This window comes from Rosa rugosa, chromosome 2 (genome assembly GCF_958449725.1).
Source record: "Rosa rugosa chromosome 2, drRosRugo1.1, whole genome shotgun sequence".
NCBI lineage: Eukaryota > Viridiplantae > Streptophyta > Magnoliopsida > Rosales > Rosaceae > Rosa > Rosa rugosa.
This window is the reverse complement of record NC_084821.1, coordinates 48702262-48718236: the sequence shown is the minus strand read 5'-3', so window position 1 is coordinate 48718236 and position 15975 is coordinate 48702262. Positions and strand designations below refer to the sequence as shown.

The 15975-nt window shown below is 37.5% G+C and overlaps 1 non-coding gene across 1 annotated transcript; it reads right to left on the bottom strand.

Moving 5' to 3' along the window:
• Positions 1-2226: 2226 nt before the first annotated feature.
• Positions 2227-2320, bottom strand: LOC133734921 (small nucleolar RNA Z101). The gene has a single exon (XR_009858665.1). It is a non-coding gene; the product is annotated as a small nucleolar RNA Z101 (small nucleolar RNA).
• Between the last annotated feature and the right edge of the window lie 13655 nt (positions 2321-15975).

Genomic DNA, 15975 nt, shown 5'->3' with positions numbered 1-15975 from the left:
GATGCAGCCGTATTTTAAAAGTGGATAACCAAAATAACTTTTTAGCGAATTTGACTAAAATTTAACTAAAAATAACTAACATTGCTAAAGATGCGCGCTATAAACATAAAGTTTTCTCCCTTTTTTAATTAAGAAGAGCTTCAAAAATATTTTAGTTAATCTTGCCAAAAAAAAAAAAAATTAGTTAAAATGTAATTATTAGAAGCACCATATCTTTTGAAAATGCATGACCGTATCTTTTTAAACACTAATAAACTATAATTCTTTCGTAGAAGTTATAGCTAGCTAGCTTCAAGAAACATATAATATATTGAACTTCATGAACATGACGAAGTGGTGTTAGCTCAGTGGTTAGAGCACCCACTACCTATGTACGAAGTCATGGGTTCGAGTCACCATGGGGGTAGGAGTGAAACCCTTTGATCCTCTTTTTTAAAAAAAGGAAAAAAAAAAAAAACTTCATGAACATGTTTCATGGTAATTAGTTACCTATTCAGTATATATGGTTTGGGTGAGAGGGAGTATGATTTACAGTTTTAGGGTTGATGTTTGTTTTGTTATTGTTAAGAGTAAATAAATAAATAAATTACCCTCATTTGTACGTATTGATATTCTTTTTCTTTCTTTTTTTCATGGTAATTAGTTACCTATTCAGTATATATGGTTTGGGTGAGAGGGAGTATGATTTACAGTTTTAGGGTTGATGTTTTGTTTTGTTAGTGTTAAGAGTAAATAAATAAATAAATTACCCTCATTTGTACGTATTGATATTCTTTTTTTTTTTTTTGGGTGACAATTGGAAAGACGAAAACGCCCAGCAAGTTAACGGAGAAATTGGATGGAAAATCTAAAAGTTAATGGTATGGTGTAAATTGGCAAGAGTTAGAAAAGTTAGGGTGTGAAAAATTAAAATTGAAATGTCATGAAGTAAATTGGCAGCTATGGGAAAAGTTAGGGGGTAATTTGGCTATTTTGCCTTTTTTTTTTTTTGTAATTGATTAAGTTTTAAATTAGCTGAAAATTGAAACTTCTATTGTTTTAGAATGTCTCTAAATCAATACGTTTTGTGTTTCTTTGAAAAGAAGCCAACATTGAGGACTTAGAACAGTGAAGATCAAGATAAAAGAAATTCTATATTACTCTAATTTGTTGATTAACTAATAAAATCTTCGAAAGTATGACGAGAATACTCTTTAATTTAACAGAGATTCTGACCAAAGCTCCAAAATATCCGGCATGGCACTAGTTGGTGTACCACTTGCGAGAAAAATCCAGTATTAGGTGTCCAAGTGTTGGATAAACTATATTCAAGGTGCTGTTATTGATAATTAGCCTAATTAAATACCAAAAACCCACTTGTCCAACGACTAGGCACCTATGAACTTTGAACGGGTTTGCCGATTGTGGTATTATATTGGACACTTATTTTCGCAAAGTCACGACCGTGACAAATCTTTTGTAATACTACCATTTTATTCAATCGGAAAAATAATCGTTTCAATTAAGAAAATATTATGTGATGGAGCCTAGACCCTAGAGACTAGTGGGCGCTAATTACATGTTAATAAACACAGTTAAATTATCATATGCGTTCAAGACTGATTATTCAGTTTCAAACTTGCAAATTGCAATAGAGCTTTCCAATATATTGTCTACTTATGGTGGGTGCATATTTAAATACTAGATTCTATTGGACCAAGTGGACTTCTTAGGAATTAATTTTCGGGATGCTGCATCGTAGAAGAGGCGTATACATGTTGTGGATGATCGATGATGATGATGGGTTTTCGAGCGGATTATTTTGTTAGGGACTTAGGGTTAGGGCTGGGTACGGGCCGGTTACTGAGTGATACCGAGTCCGGTACTGAAAATATTATTCGGGACGGGCCGGGATGAGATTACGTTTTTTTTAAGTTGGTACCGAAGGTACCAAAACCGAGCGGGATCGGGTCAGGCCCGGGCCCAATTCGGGATACCCGACTCTCTCTCTCTGTTTTTTTTTTTTTTTGCCTGCACTTAAGTACTCAAGTACTTAACACTTAACAGGTATCCAAAATTTCCAGATTTCAATCATTCCAGGATGCAGCTGTGACGATCAAAACTTTGGCCAACAAAGCAAACAATGACTTGATAAATCAAAATTGAGCACTACAACAAAGATAATCCCACAAAATTGAGCCAAAAATAACAGAAACTTGATAGAACTTGGAAACCGAAAAAAAAAAACTTGGGCATCAGTTCTCCAAGGTGAAAGTAAAACATCATTGAATATTCAGACGCAAATTACCCACAATACCATGAGACTCATCAGCTGCCCAGATTGAAAGAAAAACAAGACAGAAACTTGAGATCCATATGTGTGCGTGAATGTTATGGAAAAATGAGAAAGAAAGTGATCAGAACCACAGCCATTTCAAAGTAATACAGCGAATTGAATATATGAATTTTTATCGTCACTTCACTTTCTTTCATCGATCCACAAATTCTTAAAACCAATTCAACTACAACCAAATACAGAAACATGAAAGTGGGGGGAATTGGAAGTGGAAAACGGATTGAAAGCGATCGAAACCTGTCGGGATTCACTGTAACATCACACGGTCACTGTACCTTCCGACGGTGTCGGCGATGTGATCGATACAGGGCTCGGGAAACTGCGTGCCGTTGTCCCAGACGAGCTCGTCGTTGACAGGGAGGGGATCTGAGATTTAGATGAAGAACAGAAGAAGATCAGGAGAGTGGAGAAGAGAGTGAATTGGTGATGCGATCGATACAGGGCTCTGGAAACGGCGTGCCGTTGTCCCAGACGAGCTTGTCGTTGACGGGGAGGGGATCTGGGATTTAAATGAAGAACCGAAGAAGATCTGGAGAGTGGAGAAGAGAGTGAATTGGTTTAGTAGATTTAGGTTAAAGGTTAGTGATCAGGTGTGGTCATTCCTTTGTGTTCCCAACGTCTGGTCTTGGTCACCATCTGTGACATATGATTCTCAGACCTCGTCTGGTCTTAGAATCAAACATCAATACTTTTCAAATAATAGAAAACATCTTTTTCCACAATATTGTTTCCCGAAAAGTTGCCTTCAACAATAATATGAACAAAATCATGCATATTATTCCATCACACATCACTCACAAGAATATATATATTTCACGTAAATATATATATACGTAGTCATTCGCTCATGAATGCCTACTAATACCAACTATAGTTTGCAGTTAAATAAATAACGCCAAAACAATAATGATAACTCCGTTCGTAAATGAACCTTGTGAGATTACTCACCTCGAAACTCCCGCTGCGTCTTCACACCACTAGACTGCTTACAGAACGCCCTCTATCAAGCACCTAAGGAAGTACAACCTTGATTCAGTCAATGAATCACAAGGAATAACGTTCGAAACCCTAAATCGAACCAAAATTCCCAAAGTGACGCCAATTGAGGCGAAACCACATCCGAGACGACCCAATGTCTCCGGAATACTTATACGATCAATATGTCAAAATCACAAGTCGATCGGACGCTCAAATCCTCACAGATCGAATCATCAAACGGTCCGAAACCGTAAAAATCACAATATATTCATATGATCTCCAAAAATTGCATATTATATATCAAAACGCTCGTATCGACGAGTAGAAGATATATAATACCAGAAACTATCCCTTACATGGCCGGAAGGCCGCCAAAATGCCACCACATTCAGCGGTTCAACCACCCTAACCACCACCGGCCAAAACTCAGAACTAGATTAATCCAACCGTCCAAATGTCAAGAACATCAAATAGATCAACTTTAATACCTGAGGTTCAAGACAACTCAGCCTAGATTCCTCCTATCGCCGCCACAAACCGTCGTGAACTGTTCACCTTGAGTTGATCCGATTCTGACGTGAATCGATCGAAACAAACACCACATATCGATCAAGGAGACTCCTACTAACTCAACCCAGAAAACTTGAAGCCGTGACGTCGCCGGAGCAAGGATTTCCGATCGGGTCCGAATACCTCAAACTTTGCCGCCTTGCAGCGCCGCCGTGGAGGAGAATTTCCGGTAGATGCCACCACAGGGAGGAGCGGAACAAGGAGGCGAGTCGGTCTGGAAAGTTTCACCGGTAGAGGTCACCGGAGCTGCGAGTTGGGTCAGTCGCGGGTGAGGAGAGAGAACGGAGAGTTTCTGAGTTTCCGGTTTTGGAAACTTCCAAAAATAAAAATGGAAATTTCCGAAAACAGAAACCCATATATATAGAACTTTCCAAATTTTCAAACGCTCATAACTTTCTCATACGAACTCCGATTCTCGCGTTCCATATGTCCACGAACTCGTATCGACACGCTCTACAACTTTTGTGAAGGAAGTTTTTGGATAATCTCAACGTATCAAAATTCAACCTTGAACCCCCCCTAAATCCACACATTTCGAATAAAAATTCGTCCGAAACACTTCTGCTCCGTCCACGAGCCACGAAACAGTCCAATAACCATAAAATTAATTCCGGAAAATCCTCGAAAAATAAATATGAATTTCCGGGGCATCACATATATACACTTAGTCTAGACAAATTAACACCAGAGCTAGCATTCATGGGTCTTCATATATACGCTCTAGTCTAGACAAATTAACACCAAAGCTAGATAGCTGCTGTTTAATAACCAAAGAATCTGTCTCCACAATTGCAGGTTGCAACGACTACTCAATTATGAGCTCAAGTGCCTCCTTGCATGCTTTAGAGTGCTCAGCCGAGACCAAACCCAACATTGGCCTTCCTTTGCTCACAAGAAAGTTTCCTGAGCTATCTTGCAAGACCAAGCCAATGACACCTGCTCCAGAAGCAATCACAAATGCCCCATCTATGTTTATTTTGACACAGCCAATTGGAGAACATTGCCAACGAACGTCTCTATCAACTCCTCTACCACGACCAAGATTATAAGAATTATGATAGATATAATCTTATAGCCTGGAAGTGGAAAATAAAACAACATCCTCCACACTCTTAGCTTTACCTTCCCAAACTCTAGTATTCCTTGTTTTCCACACACCCCACAAAAGAAAGATGAAAAGATCAAACTGAGTTGAAGACAACTTACTCGAATGAAACAGAATCCATTCCAAAATTCCCATTCCATCTGTTTAAGTAGTGAAACATACCTGAGCCAGCGTAACATTTGATCGTAAGACTTCACAAGTAAAGTGACAATCTCGGCACAAATGTGGTGTAGATTCAATCCTCCCAATGCAAAGTACACAAAGTTGTGAGTCAAGAGTAACATGTTTTCTTACCAACCTATCTAGAGAAGGAAGTATATATATTGTGAAAAATCTTTCACATATTCACTTTAGCAGTACCTGGAAACTTAGCATGCCAGATTTTCTTCCAAAAAAATTACTTGAATAAACTTAAAATGAATATTTCACATCAAAAGACCAACTGAGTTCAATCAATACTTTACAAAAGAAAAAAAATCAATTCCAAACATGGATAATATATTTGAGCAAACATATTCCAAATAAACACTGAAATACGACTCGTCTTGCACTTTTATATGCCAAGGTCGGCGTCGATCCGCCTCGTCAGTAAGACTTCATTACCATGAATTTAATTACACCTCATAAAGGGTTTCACAAAGAGCTCCAGAAAACTTGGACGGTCTTGAGTCTAGGGTTGCGAATTCCTCCTCATCCAGCAGTGCTCATGGTTGGTGTCGGTTCGCCTCGTCGTTAATGTGTTGCTGCCGGACGGGTGTTTGAACACCATATGCCTGGAAGTCTCTTGGGAGGTGGTTTGGCTTAAGGATTGGCTAGATGGTTTTAATGATGAGCACCAGATGAAGTCTTAGGCGCGATGGGCGGCGGTGCAATGTGGATTGCGCTTCGTCGAGGCACCTCCAAGATCGGCGACATGATGGACAGGCTAGACGGTGGTGTAGGTTGCTGGATCGAATTGCATCTTGGGAATCTAGGTTTGACGCAGAGTGGCTCAGTCGGGCTTGGACGTGGGTTGCGGCGGTGTGGTCCAGCGTTGGGTTGCGGCGATCGACGACCAATGAGGCTGAAGATGGACTTTGGGCTTGGGTCAAGCCATTCTTTGTTGGGCCTGAGTTGGGTCTTTTCTTGGGGCTGTTGGGCTGTTATTTTGGGCTTGGTTGTTTTGACCTAGCCCTATTTTTTTTTAAGTTTAGTCATTTTCATTACAGTAATTCCCTACTTTGTTAGGGAGCTATGCTTCTAGGTTTTTAGTGAGCGTCATCGAGTCTAGTTTACTCTACCTATTTACTGTGTAGTAGTTAATAGTCTATAGGCTCTCTTTATGAGCATGGAACCGTCAAATGATTGGACCTAATCTATATATCACTATGCTACTACCACAAACTCTTTATCTACCCCATTGACTGTAGAGGGAGGATATGTAATGGCCCTTTCTAACTTGAGTCACTAATATATCGATATGATATTCATTCAAAAAAAAAATATGCCAAAGGTGCTTATTATACTTTTATATGCGAAGGTGCTTACTAACCTTACTTAGATAATCAATAAATAAATTAAATCAAAACAAACTCTTTATTATTAGGGCTAAATACTGTTTAGTCCCTGAATTTTTGCTGAAAAAACACTTTAGTCCCTCGCTCTTTAATTTGACATGTTTACTCCTTATCCTTTCAGTTTTACACTCAATAGGTCCATTTCATTACTCTCCGTTAAATTGTACCGTTAACTTCCTATTTTAAGGATAAAATTACTATCATAGCCCTGACTTTCTCTTTCTTTAATTTTTTAATTGTTTTTATTCTTCTCTTTTATTTTTTCTTTCTTTAATTTTTTAATTGTTTTATTCTTCTCTTTTATTTTTTTCTTCTAATTCATACCAATAAAATTACTAATTTTTTTTAATTGTTTTATTCTTCTCTTTAATTTTTTAATTATTTTTATTCTTCTCTTTTATTTTTCTTCTCTTTTAAGGATAAAAATTAGTATTATAGACCCTCCCTTGTTTCTTTTGTTATGACTAATTTTATTGGGTGTTTGGGTGAGCTGGAGAAGAGATTAATTTGTTGCTTGACGCCAATAAAATTAGTCATAACTTTTAATACGACTTTTATTAATTTTTTAAATTATTTTTATTCTTCTCTTTTATTTTTTCTTCTGATTCACATCAATAAAATTACTAATTTTTTTTTAGTTGTTTTTATTCTTCTCTTTTATTGGTGCCAATCAAAAGAAAAAAAATTAAAGACAAGAATAAAAACAATTAAAAAATTTGTAATTTTATTGGTGCTAATCAGAAGAAAAAATAAAAGAGAAAAATATAAACAATTTAAAAAAATTAATAAAAGTCGTATTAAAAGTTATGACTAATTTTATTGGCCTCAAGCAGCAAATTAATTTCTTCTGCGGCTCACCCAAACACAGTCATAACAGAAGAAACAAGGAGTAAACGTGTCAAATTAAAGAAAAGAATTAAAAAAATTAAAGAGAAGAATAAAAACAATTAAAAAATTAAAGAGAAGAATAAAAACAGTTAAAAAAATTTAAAGAGAAGAATAAAAATTTTTTTAAAAAAAATAGTAATTTTATTGGTATGAATCAAAAGGAAAAAAAACAAGAAGAATAAAAACAATTAAAAAATTAAAGAAAGAAAAAATAAAAGAGAAGAATAAAAATAATTAAAAAATTAAAGAGATGAATAGAAACAATTAAAAAAATTAAAGGAAGAGAAAGTCAGGGCTATGATAGTAATTTTATCCTTAAAATAGGAAGTTAACGGCACAATTTAACGGAATGGACCTATGGGGTGTAAAACTGAAAGAACAAGGAGTAAACGTGTTAAATTAAAAGGCGAGGGACTGAAGTATTTTTTCAACAAAAGTTCAGGGATTAAACAGTATTTAGCCCTTATTATTATAACAACTTGATAAGGAAACAACTTGATTAAGATGAGAAGAGATTTTCTATTGCGGCCTCCATGCTCTTTACACCTCCTATATGTTCTTTAAAAAGTACAATTTTCTAACTAAAATTGCTAAATGAAGGAATCTTCCCGAGCATCAAAGATGAACTTTAATACTTCTATAACTTTTTATTTACAAAAAAAAATTGAGATAATTATTGCAAAATGATCAGAGCTTATGGCTAATTAAAAAATAATAATCATAAAGACATTTCAAGCCTATCGTTTCATGCTTAACAGGGTTTCCTTGACTTTTCATGCCTATGCATGGTTGCTAGCGTTTTACCGTAGGTACTAGAATTAAATTTGCTCATTCAATCATTCTCTTGTTTTTATTTAAATTTTTCTTGTATGTTGCTTCGCAAACTTATTTCATTTAGTTTACATGAGGGCTTTCTATCCCTCGTTTCTTGATCTTGTTACATTGATGAGAAAGACTTTTGTCTAATCTTTCTAATCTTTTTGTCTCTTGCATCTTAATTTTGTTAATGTATAATTTAGCAAGTAAATTTGAATGCATTTTCTCTCAATTTTTTTTTTCTTCAAAAGCTTGTTGAGAGTATATACATCCCACGTGGGAAAAATAGGATCTTGCTAGTGGGTTTATAAGGGTTTGAGCCATTTCATCTATTGTCAATTGGTTTTGGATGTGAACCCCAGATTACTTTATCATGGTATCAAAGGGGGTTATCCCACGTGTGCATGCCTCATTTCTACACGAGCTCCATATCACCTAAAGTTATCCATGTTGTATGGCTTGAAAATTCGCCACACGTGCAGGGGCGTGTTGAAAGTATATACATCCCACATGAGAAAAATGGGACCTTGCTAGTGGGTTTATAAATGTTTGGGCCACTCCATCCATTGCCAATTGGTTTTGGATGTGAACCCCAGATTATTTTATCAAATTTTTCATTAAAAAATAAAATCGAGAAGTGTGAAGTGTGAAGTGTGAAGTGAGATTTGAAAATGGAAATGAATAATAATATAGGGTTCGGCTATTGCCACTCTACTAATTACTTTATTCACCCTACATTCTCTTCTCACCATACACATATTTTTGTAATTTTCATGTTTACTTTGTTCACCCATTTGCAGTACCCAAAATACCATTTTCCAATATAGGGTTTAACTCAAATTCTTTTTCTATTTGGCTTTCTCTGCATCTCTCTCAGTTGTTTTTGGCTTCCTCCTCATCTCTCTTAGTCAATCTCCTGAAGCCTTAGTCAATCAGTTTCACCAGATTTAACGATGAATGAAAAGATTAAGAATGAAGTTTAAGTACGTATTCTATAGGAGTAATAAGAAAACTAATTGTAATTTTTAATAAGATATTGTCTTAGATTATAATTTCATATTATGATATTTTAGTATTGGACTAAATACTCGTTACTCCTCATACTTTTATCTGAAAAACAGTTTGGTCCCTCGCCTTTTAAATTAAACTGAATAGTCTTTATTCTCTCTAATTCTCATATAACAAGTCCAAAATGATCCAAAATGACTATTATGCCCCTCATTTTCTCTTTTTATTATTATTTTTATTTTTCCCCCTTTTTTTATTCTCTCTCTCTCTCTCTACCCCAAGTAGCGGCAATCCAATTCCTCTCCGCCATCCTCCCCTCACTCTCCTCCACCTCCCACACCACTGCCCGTTCCCTCCTCCACGACCCCGACACATCCTCCCAAATTTCCTCCCTCCTCAAACAACCCGGCTCTGGCGCCAGCAACCAAGGCCACCGCGACTCTCTCTCTCTCTCCAATCTCGACAAGCTGCTCCTGAAATCGGCTCCACCCCAACCTCCCCAACTCGACTGGCAACCCGGGATTTCTCTCCCTCTCTCATGGCCGCACGGTCTCTCTCTCTCCCTCGACCTCTCTTCTTCTTCTCTTCCTCTGCCATCACCGGAGACCACCACTTCCGGCCACCATCTCACAGCGCCACCATCACCAGTCGAATCCAGACCGAAACCCGAGCCAATCACGGCCATACCTCGATCCCGGTCCCCACACACACACCGCAAGCTCCAGCGCCACTGCTCCTCACCTTCCTTCAATTTCCGGCGATCTCCTTGCTTCACCACCACCTTGGCTCAACTCAATAAACAAGAAGGAGCAAAACCCAGCAGCCCCGTCACCCACCACCGCTAGACGACACCACCAGCGCCACTGCCGGAGCTCTCGCCTCTGCACTTAGGTATTCTCCAATCTCCAGTAAAAATCGAGCCATACCACCACCATATAAGTTCATGGCATAATCCTTTCGGCTCGCGTTCTTGAATTCTGGACTTGGAGGAAACGATGAGTGGCTCCGGTGAGAGAGAAAGTTGATAGAGTTTTAGGGATTTTGTTTTTAGGAAGGGGGTAGAGAGGGGGGGGGGGAGAGAGAGAGAGAGAGAGAGAGAGAGAGAGAGAGAGAGAGAGAGAGAGAGAGAGAGAGAGAGAGAGAGAGAGAGAGAGAGAGAGAGAGAGAGAATAAAAAAAGGGGAGACAAATTAAAAAAATAGAGAAAAAAATAAAAATAATAATAATAAGAGAAAATGCGGGGCATAATAGTCATTTCGGATCATTTTGGACTTGTTATATGAGAATTAGAGAGAATAAGGACTATTCAGTTTAATTTAAAAGGCGAGGGACCAAACTGTTTTTCAGGGAAAAGTATGAGGAGTAACGAGTATTTAGTCATAATAGAAAAATAGAGGGGGTGTGTGAATAGAGAAAATAAGTGTGTGAATAGCACCACCCTAAAAAATAAGGGAGGTCTAGCGAGCAGATTATGAGGTCCTAATCAAAACTCTTACATGAAAAACTAAAAAACCTTTAACAAATATAGACTTGCATCAAAAATAAACGAAGTGGAATTTAAGTAGAAAATAATGAATCCAAAAGGCCCAATAAAGAGACAAGCTCAGTCAAGATCTGTTAATGGAACGAGATCATTTAGAAAATACTCACTTATCTCTTTTTCTCCTCACATTTTTTTTTTTTGGTTGAGTAACATAATTTTCTCTTGACACCCATTAAATTCTAGGCTATAGGCTTGGACCTAGTCCGCCGAGTCCCAAGTTCGGGCCTGGCAGTGATATGTTCCATGTCTTAAATTGAGCCTTTATATGATTCGAAAACCTCCATAGTTGGACCATATTGATGAGTAGCTTGAACTACCTTCAATTTTGAAGACTTCTTAGTGGAAGACAAGTATCTCATCTGTCACGCAGAGACAAAGCCAAAAGGGCTAAACCTGCTACTAGAATAGATCCATTTGAATCTGTCATAACAAACTTCATCATGAGATATTTATGTCCGATCATGTCAAGAAATTTGAAGTTTCTTGACCGGTACGGTGCTTGCTGCTAAGCCCACTGGTCTCGATCTATCAAAACATTAAGAATCTTATGGTGGAGGGCGACGGCTCTTAGAGACCCAACAAATGGCCCCATAAGCAGGTTTACTTTTACTTCCGTGAGTTCCGTCTGGAATTTGGGACCGATTTCTGGTTCACGGTCAACATCCATGGTCAACTTTTCTATCATTCTTACGAGTCCCTTAGCATTTACAATGGTCGGTCATCTATGCCAGAAATTGATAGACAAGGATAGTGTACTCAATAGCTAGCATACTATAGATTGCCATCAGTGTCATGAAAACTCACGCCATAATAACTAGGTTAAGAAGAGTGGTTGAGCTCCAACTACGTACTTTGAAACCTAATAGAAGATGAGGGTACCTATCACCTATGTCCTTCAATATATGGATTCGGATCTCCCAGTAACTTTTATCTTTTAGAACCTAGATCGATAAGTTTATCTTAAAAACTATATATTCTGAAAATTATCGATTTATTAGATTGGACGGAACTTATATATTATGACTAATCTCTTAAACACATAGAAGAAAAGAGTTATCACCTAAGTAATTCCACATATTCTCTACTAAACCACATATTTTTAAAAAAAAATTTAAAAAAAAAAAAAAAGCCTTGAGAGTTTGAGACTGAAAGAAATTAGAACTTAGAGTCTATACGTTGCTTCATGCAACGCTTAACCTTCAATAACTTAGGGGAGCCATCCTGCTTTAAGTATACAAATAAGTAAATAACAGTATTCTCAAGAGGAGTACAAGTCCCGAGAGTTCAATCTGAATACTTTTACACATGAAATTAGCCTGATCCGTTAAAGAAGTCCAACTATAGAGAAATACAAAGACGATCACAATAAATCTGTGTTTATACAGGGTTAGTCGGGCTAATCTTCTAATGTGAATAAATTATATTCTCTTCAGGAACAACCACAACCCAACAAAGGCCACATGGATCATAGGAAGGCTCGAGGCTATGAAGTTATATTTCGCTCATTTCGATATTTATAGGCTTTTCCTTGATGAAGTTAGGTAGCTAGCATCATTGTCTTCCCTCCACATGGATCGATCGACCACCTAGGATTCTAGTGTGAATATCGGTAGAGCTTCACCGTTTGAGGCTCTGGTGAATATCGTAAATTAAAAAAAAATAAAAAAATAAAAAAAAAGAGGTCCCATGGCAAGAGACTAGCTTAGTTTTTTTTTTTTTTTTTTTTTATTTCTTCTCTCTATATGAAGAACTAGAGCTATAAAACGGAATATTAATCGTCGTCACTGGTGACACTACAAGTTAGGAATGTATTATGATTATTAGCCCACAAATTGGCAAGCTAAGAATATAAATCAATCTCACCCACGTACATTGTTGTCAAATGAGCTCTCAACTAGTTCTCACTTGTGCCAATGGTAGCTGTGGTATTCATTGGAGACTCAAAACATATCCAACACATCAACAAAAATCTCCATTTTATTTAGTTCAATCAGATTAATGCATAATTGAACTTCCAGGAGAGGAGAATTTCACTATGAATGCTCTGGGATACCTTGGTCATACAATTCGGAGAAGCTAGTGTGAGATTGTGGGAGAATCGACTTCCCCTTAATGCCCTCGATGCTTTTTTCAATTCGATCTCCTTGGATTGCCTTAAAATTTTCTTACTAAGGGAACAAAAAAAAAAAAAAAAAACAACAACAACAACCAACTAAGAAGAAAGCGATAGGCAATTTGACGATGGACAGGTGGTGACGACACCCACGTTTGATTGCATGACAGTGCATGAGTTGTATTCTGTAGTCTATGAGTTGCATGCACGATAATATAATGCAATCAAAAATGAATTCGGTTCTGGAAAATAAAGAAAAGGAAGAAGACGACATTGACGAATTCAGCCTTGTAAACATGAATCATGATCATGTCTGTCCGGAGAAATGGTTGGTTTGAGTTGACTACTCATTCGGTCGTTGGTTTCATGTCTCTGTCAATCAATTTCTATTTAGAAAGAAACGAAAGTCGACGTACAAGGCGCTCGCCTCCATTCACGGCCAGTGAATGACGGTGTCTCACTGTCGCTCTGTCGATCTTCATCACCACCGCCGTATATAAACGTACGTATAGTGTATATAAACATTATATATTAGTAATATTACATATAAGAATGTCTTTTTTATTTTTTTATTTTATTTTTTATTATAAGAAAAATGAGAGATTATTACGAAGAAAAAAACATACGTTTAGTATGAGGCTCGAGTTTGTTTATGGAGTCGAAATGTCTTGAACAACGTTCTTCGATTAATTCGTATGACTGTAACAAGCTCGCATGATTACTATATTCATTGTTTGTGAACTTGGTCTCTTTGTTTGGTTAGATAACTGGCTCAAAGATGGTACGAATAAAATTTTAATGCAACCTCCATATTCAAAAATCCGTCATTGTGGGGGAATTGAATTTTTTAGGGGTATGTATGAATTCATTTTCTCCCACTCTCTTTTCATTCGGGAAACTTGTTTCTATCCTTGTGTTTATCAAATACAGGAATAAATAGAAAGATTTTTTTTTTTCTTCCAGAGTCCCAAATTCACGAATCAAACGAGGCTTAATTTTCATGTTCCGTCAATCATTATTATTAAATTATGTACTATTAAGTTTAAAATGTTAGATATTAAGACTTTTAAGGAATTATATCACTCCGGACCACCACGTGTACTATAATCCGAAAATATGTTATAATTTCCCTAAGACGTTGATGGAGTTAAAATTCATGAATGTAAACCCTCACATAATTGAATGTAATTCAATACATCAAATTTACCCACTACCTTGTCTACCACTTGGAGGAAAATTCTGACTTTCACATTCCACAGAGTAGATTACACAGAAGATCTGTCTCAAAATGTTACCACGACAATGTTCTTGTCCCTGGCATATGTCGTTTTGTCGAAAGGAGACGTCATGGAATAAGTTAAGCAATCACCTATCCAAGTACTAATAAACAATTAGCATATGCAAAACAGCAAAAGTTTCTGTTAATGAATAAAAGGTGATAGGAACGTCGGAAATGGTGACCATGTGCTGGAATGCGACTATGGTTATGACTTGTAGGCCTTAGCAAAAAGAGAAGAGAATATCAAAACTAGAAGAGCAAGGAAAAAAACAAATATAAATGTCGTTTTGCCACCACCCCTACTATATGACGTTATGAATTGTATATAAGTCGATTTACCAAATCAAGCTCAAATTGCATTATATTGTTATCTTGGTTACTTGGTTATTTAGCAGCTGTTGTTTTTCATGTAAGTGATGAGTTATCGCCGCGACGATGTGGTTGTCGATCTCAATTAGAGATATGTCAAAAAATGCGAACTAGTTTGAGAAAATAAATATGATAACTGATACAACTACAAAGATCATATTCTCTAAAGGGTTCTTGACCCAAAACACCAAAATTGGCCAAAGTTATCCCACCAACAACAAATTTTTATTATCACTTACCCTATTTAAAGTAAAATGACAGTTTTGCCTTTGATGTAATTAATTAATTACAGTCTGCCACTCTCTTTCTCCCCTCTCTCTCCGCCCTGCAAATCCCCGATCTGCAATCTCTCTCTCTCTCTCTCTCTCTCTCTCTCTCTCTCTCTCTCTCTCTCTCTCTCTCTCTCTCTCTCTCTCTCTCTCTCTCTCTCTCTCTCTCTCTCTCTCTCTCTCTCTCTCTCTCTCTCTCCCACCGCGCCGTCACCGCCTTCCAAGACTGCTTCAACAACTTCGAAGACGCCGTCGACTAGATTCATGAATCGCTCCGGTAGATGAAGAGCCTCGGTTGGGTCTCGACGGGTCGGTCAAGTCCGACGTTTCGGAGATGATCTGGAAATTCAAGGACCCTCGTCGATGAATACTACTCGTCGGAGAAGGAATACAGCTCGTCAATATCAGAGTCTGGTAGTCCGGCTCGGATTGGGTTGCCGGTGGAGGAATACTTCTCGTCGATGTTAGAGCTCTCCTAGTCCGGCTCGGATCGGGTTGCCCGCGATCAATTCAGGTAGGACGAGCTCGCTGGGCACGGTAAGGAACCTAGTCGGTGGTTGTCAGTGTGTGGGTCGTCACCGAAGTGAATCAGGCATCGTTGATCGTTGATATGGGAGTTGTGGTCGAGTTGATTACGGGGTCTGATTGCAACATCTGAAAAAAGGCTTTGATTTAAAAGGCTTTTTATTTATTATTTTTTTTTTTAATTTGTTTAATTTGGATGGATAATAGTGCTACTTCTGTGTTGCAAATCAAAATGGTGCTACTTCTGTTTTGAAGGCCCAGAAGAAAAGAAAAAAGAAAAGAAAAAAGTTTTATTGCCTCCCAATAGACGTCTATTGGGGGGCAATAGAAGTTTTGAATTAATGTAATCTCCTTGTTTTTTTTCTTTAACCAAAGTTTTATTTGTCTAAATTTAGGGAGATTAGTTCCCATTCCGGCTACTGAAAGTTCTATTGGGGGGCAATAAACGTCTATTGGGGGCAATAAACCTTTTCGGGGACCTATGAAATCTCCGACGACCTCCGGCGTAGTTTTCAAAAAAATCCGGTAGGCGGCGGTCGGTGACCGGAATCCGGCGAAACTTGGCTGGAATCCGGCGGCCGGTAACAGGGCTCCGGCGAAGTCTCTTATGGTTTTTTTTTTC